This window comes from Panthera leo, chromosome C1 (genome assembly GCF_018350215.1).
Source record: "Panthera leo isolate Ple1 chromosome C1, P.leo_Ple1_pat1.1, whole genome shotgun sequence".
Lineage (NCBI taxonomy): Eukaryota > Metazoa > Chordata > Mammalia > Carnivora > Felidae > Panthera > Panthera leo.
This window is the reverse complement of record NC_056686.1, coordinates 192354758-192374560: the sequence shown is the minus strand read 5'-3', so window position 1 is coordinate 192374560 and position 19803 is coordinate 192354758.

Below are 19803 nucleotides of genomic sequence, written 5' to 3'. Positions count from 1 at the left end.
TTTGTTTTGTTTTGTTTTGTTTTTAGCGTTTATTTATTATTGAGAGACAGAGAGAGACAGAGCATGAGCAGGGGAGGGACAGAGAGAGAGGGAGACACAGAATTGGAAGCAGGCTCCAGGCTCAGAGCTGTCAGCACAGAGCCCGATGCGGGGCTTGAACCCACAAACCGTGACATCATGACATGAGCTGAAGTTGGATGCTTAACGGACTGAGCCACTGAGGCACCCGGGGAGTGACTGTTAATGGGTACAGAGTGTTCTGTTGTGTTTTTCCTTTTTGAGGTCATGAAAATTGATTCTGATGATGGTTGCACAATTCTGTGAAATGTACTCAAACCACTGAATTGTGCACTTTAGACAGTGAATTGTCTGGTATGTGAATTACATTTCAACAAAGCCGCTTTGTTTTTTAAGTCTTATATAAGAAAACAGTCAGGGGGCCGCCTGGGTGGCTGTCACTTAAGCATTCACTCTTAATTTCGGTTCAGATCATGATCTCATCACTCGTGAGATGGAACCTCACTGTCAGTGCAGAGCCTGCTTGGGATTCTCTTTTTCCCTGTCTCTCTGCCCCTTCTTCACTCGTGCTCTCTCTCTTTTTCTTAAAATAAATAAACTTTTAAAAAATGGACTCCATTAAAAAAGAGAGAGAGATACTTTCTCACCCTCTCCCTTTGCTTCTCTCCAGCTCACTCTCTTAAAACAGAAAGGAGAAAGAAAAAGAAAAAGAGGTATATGAATTTGCTTATCAGATTACAAAGCTCAATAAATAATGGTGGAAGTGGAAATTGGCACACTATTTTGGTGAACAACTTAGCAATACCTTTCAAAATTTAAATGCACCTCATTCTTTGATTCAGCAATTCAGACTCAAAAATTACCATATCAATATATTTGCAAAAACCTGGCAACTTGCATACAGAAGAACATTGTGTGCAACAGGAAAATCTGAAAATCTGGAGGTGGCCATTTAAGGGAATATTATACAGCCTTTTAAAAATATCATGGAGGGGAGCCTGGGTGGCTCAGTCAGTTAAGCATCTACCGCTTGATCTCAGCTCAAGTCTTGATCTTAGGGTCATGAGTTTAAGCCCTGAATTGGGCTCCACACTGGGGGTGAAGCCTACTTAAAAAAATACACACACACACACACACACACACACACACACACACACACACACCATGGAGTTATAAGGGCTGACATGGAAAGATCTCCAAGAAAACAATAAAAATAATATTTACTGAGCACTTGCTATGTACCACTCTTTCAAGTGCTTTGCATGCAATAACTCACCTAATCCTCTTTGCAACCCTATATTTTTCATATTGTTATTACCTCCATTTTGTAGATGATGGCACTGAGAAACACAGCTAGGATTGAGTAACTTGCCTAAGATCCCATAGCTACTAAATGGTAGAAACGGTTTTTTTTATATGAAATTTATTGTCAAATTAGTTTCCATACAACACCCAGTGCTCATCCCAAAAGTTGCCCTCTTCAATGCCCATCACCTACCCTCCCCTCCCTCCCACCCCCCATCAACCCTCAGTTTGTTCTCAGTTTTTAAGAGTCTCTTATGCTTTGGCTCTCTCTCCCACTCTAACATCTTTTTTTCTTTTTTTTTTTTCCTTCCCCTCCCCCGTGGGTTTCTGTTAAGAGAAGCGGTTTTTTGCATACATTTAAAAGGTGGATATTTATAGATTTCAGGTGCTCTCATCGCACACATAAAATAACTGTGTGAGAAGATATGTTAATTAGTTTGACTTTAGTAATCATTTCACTATGTATATGTATATCAAATCATTGTGTTGTACATCTTAAATATTTAAAAATTATTTTATTTAAACATTTTTGTTTAAAAAATCATAGGAAAGCGTCAACATCAAATGTGTGATTGTGTTTACCTATGAGAATGGAAAGAGGAGAATGGAATCACGTTTACTCTACAATATTTTCTTAATAAAATGTCAAAAGCTAATATCACACAATATTAACATTTGTTAATTCTGCCAGTTATATTTGTTATATTAGTATTTGTTATATCAGTATGTATTTGTTATATTAGTCCTATTTTTCCATACATTTGAAAGTTTTCATTTTTCTAAAATATATTTTTTCTATCACACTAAACTGCCTCCTGAGTGGTTACCAGACAGCAAATGGGCGAACATTCCTGTAGAATAAGGTAGGATTATTGGGGGGCGGTGGGGAGAGAAGGGGGCGGTGTTTAGTTTGTTTTATGGTCTACTGTCTCCATTGCTGATTCAAAGTATTTTACAGAAGCTGTGAGGGTGCCTAAGGCCTGATCCTTCTTTCTCATTCTAACTCACTTGTGCCTAGACCTCTCTTGCCCAGACCCCAGTACAATCTAGTTTGAAACACTATTGATGGCTCAACAGTCATTAAGCATGGGTTTCACTGCATCGTTTCCTTGCACAAATGCCTTCAAACTATCTTGAGGGAGGAAGAATTCATTGTTAGCTTGGGTGTCAAGCCTTCATCAGTCTCACCTAAGTCTCTTTCCACTGTTACCTCCCACAAGTTTACCCCCCATGCTTGCATTACTGTTTGATGTATATAATTTTTGCCTTATCCCTACATTAGCCTGTCCCCCTTCCTTCCTTTCTGCCCTTCTCTATCACAGCCTTGCTTGGGATCCAATTTCAATCCAACATCTTCCCTAGAGTCTTCCCTGAACACCCCAGCCCAATACAGTAATTATAATTACTCCTTCATACGCTCGTCCAGGAATTCCCATATTTGTGGTTTACTTTGCGGTAGAACAGATGCACGGGCTCTGGATGTCATTTTCTCTCACCTGACCAGGAACCTCACTCTGTAGATCACTCTGCCTCTCCTTTATCTTTAATCTGTCACTCTTTACTGGCCCCATTCAAAACTTTTCCGGAGTCCCCAATTATAAATGAAGCAGAAAGTGTGTCGTGAAAGGTCTGGTCCCCCTAAGTCAGGTGCTGAGGGGAGAGCAAAGAGGAAGACTACTGTAGTGATCCGGGACTCGCAGTTCCCACGCGCTGCATTAAGCCTAAAGCATCAGGAAAATCAAGCATTGGGCTGGTGAGGTGTTATTAGTCACAGCCCCAATTATACACAACTCAATGTGCATCAAGAGTGGAGAAAATAGGGGCGCCTGAGTGGCTCCTTTTGTTAAGCATCCAACTCTTGATTTCAGCTCAGGTCATGGTCTTGCGGTTTGGATTGGTTTTAGGATTCTATTTCTCCCTCTCTCTCTACCCCTCCCTCACTCATGCAAGCAAGCACGCTCTCTCTCTTGCTCTCTCTCTCTCTCTCTCTCCCTCTTAAAAACAAATAAATAAATACACATAAAAAAGAGTAGAGTGAATAAATAAATATGGTTGTGTTGTAATCCATATAAATGCATTATGGTGAGTGTGAAATAGAACACTACTGAATGGTGAAATGAATAAACTTGAGCTACATGTAATGATATGGACAAATCACATCAACACTTGAGAAAGAGAAAAGCAGCCCCCAATATGCAAGAGCCAGTCTGGTCATTCAGCCACTCACAGGTAGGCCTTGGTGTTCTACTGAACATAAATAATTTCGCCAAGTACAACATCAGACAAAGCCATTCTGTGACCATGATAGATCAAGACAAAACCCAAACGACTGTTACACCATCCAACCACCAACAAAACACGAATATTGCCCTAACCACAAAAATGACCAAATATCCTCTTATAGAACTGATATGAGTGACTCATGCTTCTTTTCCAATTACAGCTTTAGCCTCAGTCTTAAGTTCCTTTCTTCTAGGTAAGATTTGGTGTGATACCCACTCACAGAATTACCCTGGCTTCCTGATCAGGGTTATCCAAACCAGAGCAAAGACTCACTTCCTTAAACTCTTCCCCAAATCACCTAACACAAGCCTAAAGCCTATACTAGATCAGAAATTCTCTTACTGAGAATCCCCTGCCCACCACCCCCCCCCCACCGTGTGTACTCTTCCTCACCATAATGAATAATAAACCCAACTTCCTCAACTACAGGAGTGTGCCTGGGCGACTGGAAGGCACTGATACGTTAAAATTGAGTGAAAGATGCAAGTCACAAAAAAATATAAACTTTCATTCAAATGAAGTTAATAAAAGTAAGTACTAATTAAGCTGTTTAGAGATGCATTACCACAGAGGTGAGAAAACTATAAAAATAAAAGTAAGGATGTGCTTATGAGAAATGTTGGTATAGTGTTAGTTCTAAGGGAAAGGAAGGGATGGAATGGGTTGAGGCATAACGAAGTTAGAGCAAAACGAATTGCTTTATTCAAGGATGTGTAAGCACAAAACACTGCAACCTAACAAAGTACTTTTGCAGAATACAAAAAAAAAAAAAAAAAAAAAAGGAAACAACTTCCAGAAGACTCCAGGAAGAGCTTGTCCCAGATATTGAACCACTGTAGGATCTGCAAGAAAACTTCAGGGAACTGGTAGCCTTCATAGACACAAGATGGACTTTTAAAAAGGGAAGGGTTATGAGTTATTAAAAGAAGAGAATAAAATGAGAACTCATTAGGATGAAATAAAATGCAACAAGATTTTTAAAGGAAGGACAATGTGATGAGGAAAGATTGGAAGGAAATTAAAACGGAATGCTGGGGGCGCCTGGGTGGCTCAGTCGGTTGAGCGTCCGACTTCAGCTCAGGTCACGATCTCGCGATCTGTGGGTTCGAGCCCCGTGTCGGGCTCTGGGCTGATGGCTCAGAGCCTAGAGCCTGCTTCTGATTCTGTGTCTCCCTCTCTCTCTGCCCCTCCCCCATTCATGCTCTGTCTCTCTCTGTCTCAAAAATAAATAAACGTTAAAAAAAAATTTAAAAAAATAAAACGGAATGCTGGAGTTAAGGAAAAAACACGGGGGGTATCGCAACATTGATTCTGATTGATGCTGTAGTGATGTAGAGAACAAGTTAAATAATTATCAAAATTTATGGACAAAGAGATGAAAAAGTTAAGATGATAGCAACAAAGGATAGAAAACAAAGGAGAGGGGCAACTGGTGTTCCTTAGGAGGAATCCAGAACAGCAGGAAAGACACAGTCACAGAGATGGGATAGGAGAGTGTTTCTCCCTAGAGGGTAGGGTTGAGGATGTAGCCATGGTGGGCACGTGACCGGATTGCCCTGGAAGGAGTGGTGTGCCTTTAAATTGGAGTAATGAATGACTACCGGTTGGGCTGGGTTGTGTCCCTTCGGTGATGTTGGGGGAAAAAAATAAAGAGATAAAGATAGTGAATGAATGCACGAATGCAGATGTTCAGCCAGAAGTGCGAAACCACATCCCAGATGAAGTCAATCAAGAGAAGTCAATGACAAGAAACCCACATCTAGACACATTTGGGCAAAACTTTTGAACCGTAAGATAAGTAGGAGGGAAATGCTACCATATCCATTTTCTCCTTTAAAAAAAAAGGTAGGGGGCACGCCTGGGTGGCTCAGTCAGTTATGCATCCGACTCTTCATTTCAGCTCAGATTATGATCTCACGGTTCACGAGTTTGAGTCCAAGTAGGGCAGAGCCTGCTTAGGATTCTCTCTCTCCCTCCCTCTCTTACGTGCTCTCTCTTTCAAAAATAAATAAATAAACTTTAAAAAAAAAGAAGAAAAACTACCCAAAACAAATTAAAAACGTAGACTTGTCACAAGCTTTTCTTTCTCTGCCACACAAAATTCCCAATGACAATGAAACAATGCTTACAGATGGCTAAAGAATGAGGTCAGAATCTAATCCCATTTAACTATGTTTTCACTCAAGGAAAAATAATATGAAGACCTTGGTTTGCAAGTGCTCAGAAAGAATGCCATCTATGTAACCTTTTCAGAAAATTACTTCAGTTGGACTCTAACAAACTTATGAGTTGGTAAGTCGTGGAATGGCACCCTTGATGGTGAGTACTAAAATCGAGTAAAATTGAGACAGCAAGAGTACATTAATTTTGAACATCTTCACCCTCTATATGACAAAGCTTATTTCAGTAATAATCGTTAAGTGCAACTATAATAACGGCCAAAAAAGAAATGCAGAAAGTGAAAACAGTTTATTGAATTTTTTATGTATAATTGTACAGTAAAAAATTATTAGTTACTAAAAAAGAGAATATGGAAAATATGGATTACTACTTTTTAATTACAATGTTATGGATTTTTTTTGGTTAAAAAAAAAGGAAACTAACTTGAACCCTTATACCTGTGTATTTATTGGTTACATAATGAATAACAGCATTATTAATTTAATACTAATTTATTAATAATATAATATATAATAATATATAAGTGTACATTATATAATTAATAATTAATTATTTTAATTTAATAATAATTATGAGGGGCGCCTGGGTGGCTCAGTTAAGCATCCGACTTCGGCTCAGGTCATGATCTCACGGTTTGTGGGTTCAAGCCTCGCGTCAGGCTCTGTGCAGACGTGCTCAATGTCTGGAGCCTGCTTCCGATTCTGTGTCTTCCTCTCTCTCTCTCTGCCCTCCCCTGCTCGCGCTCTGTCTCTGTCTGTCTCGAAAATAAAATAAAACATTTTAATAAAAAAATAATAGTTATGAAAGACTAACAAATTGAAAACAAAGAGAAATTTCTATTTTAAAGATAATGTTCAAATTCAATAAAATATTGAATACATAAGCTAAATTCTGTGCTTTCCAATAAAAATATTCACCTTGCAGTTTCTACTGTATCACCGTTTTATTTTATTTATTTTAATGTTAATTTACTTTAGAGAGAGAGAGAGAGAGAGTGTGTGTGTGTGTGTGTGTGTGTGTGTGTGTGTGTGAGTGGGGGAGGGGCAGAGAAAGAGGGAGACACAGAATCTCAAGCACCGGGTCCAGGCTCTGAGCTGTCAGCACAGAGTCCAAAGTGGGGCTTGAACTCGTGAACCATGAGATCATGACCTGAGCTGAAGTCAATGTTTAACTGGCTGAGCCACCCAGGCACCCCAGTATCACTGTTTTAAATTTCAAATACCCAAAATTCAAATACTCACAAGCAATTACAGAACTGAAGTTAACTCGTGTTCTGATTCCTCTTCTTTGCAGTCACTATTGTTGTTCCTTGTTTCAAATCTACTACTTAAACTCAGGCATTTGTAGTACCACAGGGGTTGGAAACACAGACTGCACTCCGAAAGTGAACTGGAACAATCTTGAACCATTTATAAAGCTACCTTTGAAATGAGCCTGCATGTCCCCTTGTTCTGGAAGCTCAATGAATGACTGAGAATTCTTGTGATTACTGCCCGTGTAGAACACAACATGCACTAACAGATAAGGAATGATAAAATGTGCTAAGTTTAAGTTTACATGCACATTATTAAAACTCAGTAACCTCAGCAGTTGTTTATGATGTAGGCCAAAGATTGTTCAGGAAGAAATATTTTGTGGCTGACTTTGTTGACAGTTGCTGGCATGTGGCGATAATAAAGGCTGGCTGACTTTAGTTGGTTTCATTGTCATTCAGTTCTCACTGCTCTGCCCTCCGTCTGCCTCTAGTTTGAATAATTCTGGTAAGTCTGGCTGTGCAACTGAATGCCAGACCATAGGTCTCTCTTTTTCTAATTACCCTCCAAAGAGAGGACTGTGATTTAATTAGATAGAATTATGCTCTCATGCATGTATCAGGAAGCCGACAGAAAGGCTTAAGCAAGTGAGGGAAATAATTTTTTCGTGTAGCAGACAGCCCAGGGCTGGTAGAGCAGCTCTGTGAGGCCATCAGGGGTGCACGCTCCCTTGGTTTTTGCATCAACATCCTTCCCTTTTGTCTTTTGCCCTTAAGCTCACAAAATAGCTACTGAACCTCAAGATCCTGTGCCAACATTATATGCAAGATGAAGCACAAAAAGCAAAGGCAAAATGCTCCCCAAGCCAAATGTGCCCCCTTTTTAGGAGGAAAACACTAACTTTCCTAGAAGTCTCATCCACCAGATTTCTGTTTACATCTCCTTGGTCAGAAGTTGTCATCTGGCCACTCTTAGCTGCAAGAGAGAGTGGGAAATAAAGTCTTTTTATTTGACCTGGGCACCTTACCATCCTAAATAAAATTGGGGTTCTTTTGGGATGGAGGAATGGATATTGTTTAGGTAAAGTACTTGGAGATTAAATGCTGGCTAGTAGGGACACCTGGGTGGCTCAGGTCACTATCGGTCAGCTGAGCATCCGACTTCGGCTCAGGTCATGATCTCATGGTCCGTGAGTTCAAGCTCCATGTCGGGCTCTGTGCTGACAGTTCAGAGCCTGGAACCTGCTTCAGATTCTGTACCTCCCTCTCTCTCTCTCTGCCCCTCCCCCACTCATGCTCGCTCTCTCTCTGTCAAAAATAAATAAATATTAAACAAATTTTTAAATGCTGGCTATTAAATTCTTCTGTTGCTGTAAAGGTACTGAAATAAAGTTGGGGTGTACTTGAATTCCCCATAAGGAGAAACTTGTGGTTGAGGATCACTATAATTTTAATCATTCTAGTGTTACACATGAGAAAGATCCTTGCTATGGTCTGAATGTCTGTGTCCCACCAAAATTCATTTTGAAATCCTCACCCTCAAGATGATGGTATTAGGAGGTGATTGGGAGATCCCAATCACCATTGGAAGATGATTACATCAGGAGGGAAGAGATTAGTGCCCTTATAAAAAAGACCCCAAGGAACGACCTTGCCCCTTATACCATGTGAGGACACAGGAAGTTGGGTGTCTTCTGTGAGGAAGCCATCCCTAAGTGGACACCAAATCTGCTGGTGCTATGATCTTGGACTTCCCAACCTCCATAACAGTGATAAATACATTTCTGTTGTTTTTTAGCTACTCAGTCTATGGTATTTTGTTGTATCGGCCTGAAGGAAGATCAATTAAAAAAGATGCTTAACTCTGATGTAGTAGAGACATAATTGTTCTGGGCCAAAAGCATTTCAGTTTCTACTCTTTTTGTATTTTAGTATTTTTGTACTTTGTACCTTAATATTTTTTCCACTTGTGTTACTTTCTTTCTGTGTGTGACCAAGAAAGGATAAAATAGTGTATTATCACATTCAATCACCCAATATCATTAAGGTCTGGAGACTTAAAGCCAGGATCAGGCTACTGCAAAGGCAGATATTGATGCTTCTTTTTCTGTACACTCATCTTTCAAGCTCTTGAATTTCCTTGGAGTTAAGCAGCCATGGACCACTAAGCAATACTGACCACTTACCATCCATGTATGAGTCATTGGGCCCATTCACAAGGCAACTCCTGGAAGGAAGAGAATGATAGAGCAATGGTCACTCTGTGGGTCATGTTTTTAATGCCCAAGCTACCCAACAGTGAAACAGTTCCCTGTTCATCTAGTCTCGCTCCTTCACTTTCCATATTAGGCCCATGTTTTCTTATTTTGTCCTCAATGAGGTCAAGAACATTTTCTGGTGAAAATTTACATGACCAGATATCTATTTTCTTAATGCTTCCCACCTCAGAAAATAGTCTGAAGGATGAACGCAGGATAAAGGATGGTAAACATAGGCCACAGCAATAATGACTGAAAGAAGTTTCTGATCATAAAGACTTTCAAACTTCTAGGGAGGGGACGGACAGGCTGAGGCTGAAAGCCTCTAACACCAAGCTGAAGAAACTTCCACTTGATGGAGACATTGTGTGTAGTTGACACACAATGTCATATTATTTTCAGCTGTACAACATGATGATTCCACAACTCCATATGCTATGCTATACTCACCACAAGGGTAGCTACCATCGGTCACCATACATTTTTACTGTGACATCATCGACTATATGTCTATGTCATGCCTTTTGTTCCCATGACTTATTCATTCTGTAACTGGAAGGCTGTACTTCCCATTCCCCTTCACCCATATGGCCCATCCCCTATCTTCCTCCTCTCTGGCAACCATCAGTCTGTACTCAGTATTTATAAGTCTGATTCTGCTTTTGTTTGTTGGTTGGTTGGTTTTGTTTTTTCACACATATGTGTGAAATTGTGTGGTATTTTTCTTTCTTAGTCTCACTTATTTCATTTAGCAGAATACCCTCTAGGTCCATCCCTGTTGTCCCAAATGGCAAGATCTCACCCTCTTTTATGGCTGAGTAATACTCCATTGTATATATATATACCACATCTTCCTTATGCATTCATCAGCTGATAGACTCTTGGGCTCTCTCCATGGTTTGGCTATTGTTAATGCTGCTATAAACATCGGGTTGAATGTACCCCTTTTGAATCTGTATTTTTGTACCCTCTGGGCAAATACCTAGTAATGCAATTGCTGGACCACATCTTCTTTATCCATTCATCGATTGACACGACACTTACATTGTTTCCGTATCTTGGGTATTGTAAATAATACTGCAATAAACATAGGGGGGCATGTGTCTTTTCAAATTAGTGTTTTTTGTTGTCTTTGGGTAAAAACTCAGTAGTCGAATTATTGGGTTATGTGGCATTTTTATTTTTAATTTTTTGAGGACGCTTCATATTGTTTCCCACAGTGGCTGTACCATTTTGCATTCCCACCAAGAGCACACAAGGCTTCCTTTTTCTCTGCATCCTCACCAACACTAATTTCTTGTCTTTTGGATTTTTAGCTGAGAATGGTCTTTCTTAAAAACTTCTCAAAAAGTCTGGACTCGGTTCTTCCATTTTGCCTCTGTATGTGATTTAATGTTAGTTTCTGGTAATGTAATTTAATATACATATAAAGATATATGGAAAGAGGTAGCTATCGGTATAGATATAGACACAGACACAGATATAGGGGACGAAGGTTACTACCAAGCACAGAGCTGTCGGGTCACTTTGAACACACAGACCTCCATTCCAGCTGATACTCTAAAAGTCTGAGCACACCACATACACAGCCATCGGCACATCGATAGTCTAAAACATCCCTGTTATTGGATTTCTCCCAAGCCTAAGAACCAACAGCAATAGATTATGGTACTTTATTAAGTGACGCCTCATTATGCAGTGAAATACTACAGGACCATTAAAAAGAATGAGGTGGATGGCTAGGGCTACCAGAAAGACAGATACAGATATGAAGAGTATATTGTGACAGGAACAATGGAAGCTGGAAAGCTGTAAATGGAGAATTCCATCTGGTGTTTTCTATGCATAGAAAAAATTCTAAGGGAATGTTCAGCGTAGGGAAATTTTTCTCTAATATTTTATGGTTTTGTTAAAAAATTACCTTTGCAATCAGCAAAAGCTATACACATCTATATACACATGTGTGTATAATAGATATAGATACATTTACATATATACACACTTATACATGTATTCACATTTTATGTGCAACAGGTGTTCTAAAACTCAATTCCTTGCAAGGTATGGCTTTGCCTTCAAACCAGAACTTCAGCTTCAGTCTCCCTCATGCCATGTTTATTCTCCCCTCCATACCTCTACTCCTGTTATTCCCTTTGCCTGGAATGCGCCCCCCCCCCCCGAATCTTTCATTTTTCAGACCCTGTCTACCTGACCTTCAAGGACTGAGACTCTTCCCCAGGTTCTCAGTCACCTCAGACTCCTTATTTCCTCAACTGGCATAATGCCTTTCAAACTTTGGTGTGTGTAAGAATCCCCCCAAAGGCATTATTAATGTTTCTGTCGCTCCCCTCCCCCACCACTAGAGATTCTGATTCACTAGGGCTAAGGTCGGGCCCCAAAGTCTGCTGTACTTCTTATAATACGCCCAGGTGATGTTCACGATGTGGGCTGTGATCACCCTTCACAGGCATGGGTCTAGACCCCAACAATTTAGATTTAGTATATTCTGTTACTCATTTATTTCGTGGATCACTTGTTTCTCATTACATGGCCAGCGACTTGTGGGTAGGAACATTGTTATACACTTGTCTCTAGCCTCTGCGGTTCGAGAGCCAAGAGATGATCATAGGGTACAAGTTACCTGAGGCTTGGAAGTTTGCAGGCTTCTCAGTAACGCGGGCAGTGGTGAAGATTATGTGAGTCTGCAGCAGTCTCTTCCACTTGTACCAGCCCCAGAAAACTTTCTGGCCCTGATTCTGAACTTGAATGCATCATGAATCCATGCATGCAATCATGTGACTTTACATGGGTTAAGGGACAATGGACAAACCTACCTCAGGAGGACTGTTCCTCTGTGGGGCCTCAGAGCCTCTGAAAACACAATTTTTATAATAAGATATCCTTTCTTTATTTTTCTAGACTGTCCCCTGTATGAGTGGAATCCTGAGGCTGGCTGGTGCCACTCAAATATAATAGAGCAGTCTGAATGTGGGTGGCCATAACTAAGTGTGAAACGCAAGTGTGCAATTGACTTCTAGCTTTATTTTTTTTTAAGTAGTGATGGGATACATACAGTTGGTCAACTTACTGGAAGAATGCCTGGCCCCACCCATGCAAGTCAGTGTGTATGTGCTCACCTGGTCCATAAAGGCCAACCTGACGGCCCTCTCTCCAGAGTATCCCCAAGTAACAGAACACACACCCAATCCTTCCTGTTACTTAGTGCCTGATGACACCCCCCCCCCCTTCTTACTACATTCAGTAGAGAAAGTCCCCAGTGTTCTTGGGAACCAGACAATTGGAACCATCTCACCCCCTCCCCCAACCGTCTCTGGGCCAGTGTTCCTGGAGTGCTGAGAAGCTGAGAAACTCTAATCTGGGACTCTCCTCTTTAGCTGTACTCCTTCCACCCCCCCCCCCTTCTCCTTCCCACCAGGTCTTGAGAAGACAGGAGACATCGCTGAAGCTGGTGTGTGTTGATTTGTGCCTTATGAATCTGTGTCACTGCATAAAGGTCTACCCCTTCAGGGAATAAGAACATGCTTCTAGTTCTACCTGTAAAACTAGAAAAGTAGTCTTTAATCTCATAAGAAAGGAGACCTGGCCCTCTACACTTATATGGGAATATGGGGGAAAATATGGGATAGAGGTAGTTCCCAAATACAGTAGTCATGGGAACCTCTCAGGTAACAAACTTTGAAAACGGTCATGGAGGAGTGAAGTACGGTATTTTGAAACACTATCTACTATGACAAATATTTATTAAGCACTTGGCTCATAGACATTATACTGGGTACCGAGGATATAATGATATACCCAAACAGGCATAGTTGTGTATGGAGCTTATGATTGTTCTCATGACACAGTCTTATGAGAAAGTAATTATTGTTTTTTTAATGTTTATTTATTTATTTTGAGAGAGGGAGAATGTGAGCAGGGGAGGGGCAGAGAGAGAGGGAGAAAGAATCCCAAATAGGCTCTGTACCCAGTGCAATCCCCCTGGGGGTCTCAGTCCCACGAACTGCAAGATCATGACCTGAGCCGAAATCAAGAGTCAGACGCTCAACTGAATGAGCCACCAGGTCCCCTGAGAAGATAGTTTTTCATATAAAACCATTCAAACAAATGTAAACATTTAATTAAAGTAAGTGCTGTGAAGGAGCAGTAATGGTGCTTTAAATGCATGAACTAGAAACTGCCAACCTAGCAAGGGCAGTAAGAGAAGGCTTTTCTGAAGATCTGAGTACTGAGCTGAGAGCTGAAGGGTGGGTGGGAGCTACCAGAGCAAAGAATGTTCCAGGCAAAAAGATGTGAAAAGGCCCTGTGGCAGAAATGATATGACATGTTCTTTCACTGAAAAAGGCCCCAGTGGCTGATACAGGCAAGATGTCACTAGAGAGGAAGAAAGGGCCAGACCATGTGTGGGGCTCATATACAACATTAAGAATTCCTGTGGGTAATAGGAAGCCACTAAAATGTTTAGTCAGATTTGTGTTTTGAAAGACTTCCCCAGGCTGTTGTAAGAATGGGTTGAGAGGGCCAATGCTGAGACACCAGCTAGGGGACAATTGCGATCACCCAGGGGAGAGAAGATGAAAACTTGGTCTAGGGTTGGGGTAGGGGAAATGAGACAAGACCAGCTCAGGCCACTCACCAGCTAAAACTAATAATGCACAAAGTTTCCCCCACCCCCACCCCCATATGATGCAAACCTCCAGGAAAACTGAGTGTTTGGGGCCTTGGTTATAAAGCTGGCTGATTATAAGACAGCAGTGTGAATTCAGAAGTCCATCCTAAGTTTGACATGGGAGTGTGCAACTGACTCTAGCTTCAAATTTTTGAAGTAATGGGGCAGGTGATTTTTCTAGAGAAATAGACTTCTGGAAAATGAGTCAAAGCAGCAAGTTAAGGGAAAAATTCACCAAGGGTGTCATTCTGCCTTATCACCACTGAGTGCTGCTGTTTCCAATGACAAGTTCCCCCCCAAAACCCCAAAGAGCCAAGGACCAGTAAGAGGAAGGGGGGGGGGGGAGGTGTCACCTTGGAATAAAAGGGAGAAAAAGACAAAGATATTTCCTAATTTTGGAAATCTGAGTCCTAAGCAGCAGGGGTCCAAACCAAGAATTTGTGAAGGTCATTTTGCCGTATGGTAACTTCTGGCTTTACCACCAACATCTCTAAGGACAGTCCCCAGTTTTAAAAGGGCCAAGATGGGTTTTTTTTTTAGAACCATTAGCATGCCCCCTCCCCCACAGACCCATTAGCGGGCCTTATTAAACCAGTTCAGACAAAGAGTAAAGATGCCCTAGTTAATGGAGAGTCTCCGATAATTACTCTGCTCAGCCGCTTCTTTTAGGGTTTGAATGGCCTTTAAATAATGTTTCTCTTGCTGTGTTCTTAGACAATGACCTAGTAGTCTGCTTTAAGCGGTGCCAATCCCATTAGCTGAAGAATAGCAAACTGTGTCTGTGTGCCAATGAGTGTGTGCGTGTGTGTGTGTGTGTGTGTGTGTGCGTGTTGAGCACAGCATATGGTGGAGGTCAGATTTAAATGTTGCTCCCTTCTTCTTTTCCTTCATTCCTTTGTAAACTCATCCCTCCTAGGAATCAAATGCACCACTGTGTCTCTCGGGTCATCGATTGGGTGAACATCTATTCCTGAAAGTAGCAAGCAACTTTCAAATGCTTACAGAAGATGCCTATCATTCTTATTTACTAAGCATTTCTTGGTGGGATGTGATCTTAAAGTTATTCCTTGCCTTCTAAGAACTTCAAGTCCCAATGCACAATAATGCAAAGAACATAAAGTCATCTGAATATGTGTTTACTGCTCAGAGTTGAAAAATGTGAAGCGTTTCATAAACGTGGAAGGAAAAATGTAGGAGACAAAACACAGAAGAGGGAATGCCGAGATCCTTGGAATACTTCCCTCTGTGGCCTCTCTGCTGATGCTGGCAGCTCTTATTTTTCTGGTAATTAGACTGCAGAGTTACCTTTCAAGACAGGTTATATCCTGACAGAGAATGTGGAAAAAGGGCAACCTCACTTTACTTGGGAAGGATCAAATTCTTCTATCGGAAAGTAAGTTCAATTGTGAACAGCTTTGTTATAAAAATGTGTAAAACAACGTTCAGAAACACTGTAGTGAATTCGATCTGGCTGGAACCAGCCCTTGCCCACCTTTGTCTGGAAGAGTTGTCCGGGCATTCCAAAATGGTCTCTTTTGATTGTTCTTGAACATACGGAGTGTGAAAACAGGCCAGCATCAGGACGTGGGGTGACGTCACACCATTATATGGAAGTGAGTTACATGCAGCTCAGTGAGCATCACACAGCACCCACAATACGCACCACACACACACACACACACACACGCACACCCATACCCATACGTGCACACACACATTTGACAACTCCTGGAAAGGATGATCACACTGTAGCCAACAGGAAAAAAAGAGCCACTCTCTGGTTCTTATTCTACAAAAACACCATAGGCAAGGAAATACTCTACTTGGGAAAACTAGGAGGTTCCATTCAGTTTTCACTTTTTTTACCTTTTGTTTTAATGACCATGAGCACTTTATGTGTGAGGGCTCCTTGTGCATAATTTAAATTTCTGATGTTATTTATTTTTGAAAGCATGAACTTACTGAGAACTGAGAGATGTTAGTTTCTTGTACCTACACCGCTAACAACCTATCCGTTGGATAACAACTTTCATTTGTATAATAATTAGTTAAAGTGTGTGACATAGAAATCATCCTTCAGGACATGACAAGTTCAGTATTTTGGGCATTGGACTCTTGTATCAGTGATTCCCATTCTGAGGAAAAGGACTGAATGGTATGACAGTTCATTTGGGTGTATTAGGAGAGGTGAATTTTTGATCATGTACAAAAGGAAAAAGGGATCCAGCTCTTAGGGACAGGCTTGGACCTTGGGTTACATTAAAAAAAGAACAAAACAGGGGTGCCTGTGTGGCTCAGTCAATTGAGCGTCCGACTTCAGCTCAGGTCATGATCTCACAGCTTGTGAGTTCGAGCCCCGTGTCAGGCTCCGTGCTGACAGCTCTGAGCCTGGAGCCTGCTTCGGATTCTGTGTTTCCCTCTCTCTCTGCCCCTCCCCCGCTCACACTCTGTCTCTCTCTCCTTCAAAAATTAATAAACATTAAAATTTTTTTTAAAAAAAGAACAAAACAAAAAAAATTAAAATTAAAAAAATGAAAAAAGAACAAAAAACCCCAATAAAACTTTCTTAAAAATCACTCTTGAAAACCAAATCGAATTATGGAATCTCAATAATCTTGGAAATTACAAATGTTACATTGTTCATTAAACCACACTCTGGGCCATTACGGTGCTTTGTGCTTTGCGAAATAATAAGTATAATAAGTATAATCCATGATGTTAGACTTTGTGACTAGGATTACAATTCGGAGGTCCTGATCCCCAATCCAGAGCTTTTTCTAGTATAGCAAAGCCTCTCTTGTGATACAATTACTTTACCACAATCCTGCATGTATCAAAGATAGAATACTGCATTAAAAGGGCTGATGCCCAGTAGAACCAAGAGCTGCCCTTAGATGTGGGCCATTGGGCCGCTGTCCTGGGCTCTGTGCTTTAGGTCTTCCCCTGGCTGCATCTCTCTCTGGCCAAGGAGGTGGCTACCTGGAGCCCCCTCCTTCTAGATCAGGTACCTAGGAACTCCACATTCCCTGCCCCCAAAGTCAGAAGCCTGCCTCCAGGGCTGCACAGGTTTTTATGCCAGGGCTTGTCTTCCTGGGGGCTGGCCCAGCTGCCAGTGTGTCTTCTTAGGCCTGAGGAGTGGCTATGACTAGGGAAGCAGTAGATGCTGGGACATGTTAAAATGATGGGACAGTAGATGTTAAGACATGGTGGCAGAGATGTCTACAGGCACATGTGGGGCCTTGTAGAGCGAGACGGGGTCTGGGCTGGGAAGCTAAGGGCAACTGTCTGTTTTGCTCTTGTCCCTGTAAATATCAGGTATGCCTGCGAGTTCTGGTGAATGAATGAATGTCTGTCTCTTGGTGTACGTATGGAATCATAAGGTTTTAATGTGTTCAAATTCAATAGATGATGCCATATGCACACACATTCATATAAATATACAAATTCAAATTCAATATATGGACAGTCCACAAGTTATGATGGTTCAACTTGTGATTTATACATATACATTTTTATATATTTATATTTTGCATTTATGTGCATTTGTATTATAGACACACATTTTTACACTACTCTGAAATATAGTATATATATTTGCTCCATACAATTAATAGCTCACATATTGAGGGCCTAATATTGCCACGCACTATTATAAACTCTCACTGTGAATTTGCTTACTCCGAAAACACCTTGAAGTAGATACTATTATTACTATCATCATCATCATCATCATCATCATCATCATCCCCATTTTACCCAGGAGGAAACTGAGGCACGGAGAAGTAAGGTCATTGGTGCAGGCCTGATAACCGGTGGGTGCCAGAGTCAGGCGTCTGACCACAATGCAGTGCAGCTGTATTCAACCTCCCCTGCTTGTCTGTCTCAGCACTACTTCTCCAAGGCAGGCTCAAACCCTCGCTCTTTTGTAGAGGCCTATCTGAGCATCTCCGTCCTCCCTCCGGTTTTCTGCACTTCTGGAGTTTCTTGCGTCTTCATCACTCCTCAGATATTTACTGTTGGGGACTGCCGAAAACTTTCCCGTATGTTTATCTATTAGCTCTACCCTCGGAAAGTGAAAGATGACTGGACTCTCGCCTGACAATGTCCGGGTAGGTGTCTTGTTTTCCAGGATAAGCATGCTGGCCTCTGAGATGAGCTGCCAGATCCCTCACTGGAAAGGAATTGTCGCCCCAGCTTCTAGAAAGGAGTGCTGTCAGCAGGTTGCCTTCAGCCCCTTCAGGGATTGTGTCAACTGCAGAGAACCACTTTGCCCAAGGCCACGCTCCCTCCCAGAGTGCACCACATCCATGGAATGATGGATGTGGGAGTGTAAAGCCCTGGCCCTCTTGGTCAGTGGCGTGCCGGAGCCAGCATCCACGGACGCGGAGGCTGTGCACATGGAGGACGTGTGATTGTGCACATCTTGAGCTCCATGTTCAATGACATGACACCCAGATCTTGAAATTAGGCACGGCGTGGTATCTACTCCATGGAAACTGGCAAACACAAACAGATCAGGGCTTTCATTTTTCAGAGTCAGGTTGCCAGCACACCACTGTTCTTGGCCCAACTCAGGACTACTCTGGACCCTCTGAAGGGCCACTCTGTCTCTGAGTCTTCGTGGGGTTGGCAGAGGCTGTCATGGGGCCTCACAGCTGTATCTCTCCCTCTCCCCCATTCAGCTCCCATCCCCTCACCCACCCTATGCAGGTGTATTGATCCCAAGGGCACTTTCTGCATGCTGAATTCTCAAAGTCTGCCTTCTGGGGAACTCAGCCCGCAACAACTCTAAATACTGTTAAAGTTTATCTAAACTTTACAGATTGGTTAGGGACTTTGTCAGGAATGCTAGGTTTTCCCACAAGGAAGTTGAGAATATATCATGCAAAAAGGTTCTATTCCACATCAAGATTGAGACAATTTTTCTTTTTTTTAAAATTTTTTTTTTTTAATGTTTATTTATTATTGAAAGACAGAGAGAGTCAGAGCATGAGCAGGGGAGGGGCAGAGGGAGAGGGAGACACAGAATCCGAAGTAGGCTCCAGGCTTTGAGCTGTCAGCACAGAGCCCGACACAGGGCTCAAACTCACAAACCGCGAGATCATGACCTGAACCGAAGTCGGACACTTAACCGACTGAGCTACCCAGGCACCCCGAGACAATTTTTCTTATACAAGGTTTTAACCTTTCTTAAAAAATTTAAGTATATTTTATTTATTCCAATATATCCAAAATTTTGTGATTTCCATATGTAATCATTACCAAATTTTTTACATTCTTTTTACATACGAAGTTTTAGAAACCTAGTGTGCATTTTACACTAACAGCACTCTCAATTCTGAAAAGCAGTTGCTTTTCAATTGCTTAATAGCTATCTAAAGCTGCTATATACATTATACAATGTAACTGTTAAGAGTATCCATTGCTCAAACATACCACAATTTCTATATACACTTGATTGTTTTTTCCATCTTTATTGAAGTATAATTAATATATAAAACCTGCACATAATTAAAGTATACAAATTAGTGAATTGGGACATATGCAATGAACATGCTTATTATTTGGATTGTGGTGTTGGTAACAGGAGTGTACATTTGATTATCGATATACATTTAGGTTGTTTCCAGTTTGAGACTATTTAATTTTGTTTTAATGTTTATTTATTTTTGAGAGAGAGAGAGAGAGAGAGAGAAAGAGAGAAACAGAGCGTGAACGGGAGAGGGGCAGAGAGAGAGAGAGGGAGACACAGAATCGGAAGCAGGTTCCAGGCTCTGGAGCACAGAGCTCGACATGCGGCTCAAACTCAGGAGCTGTGA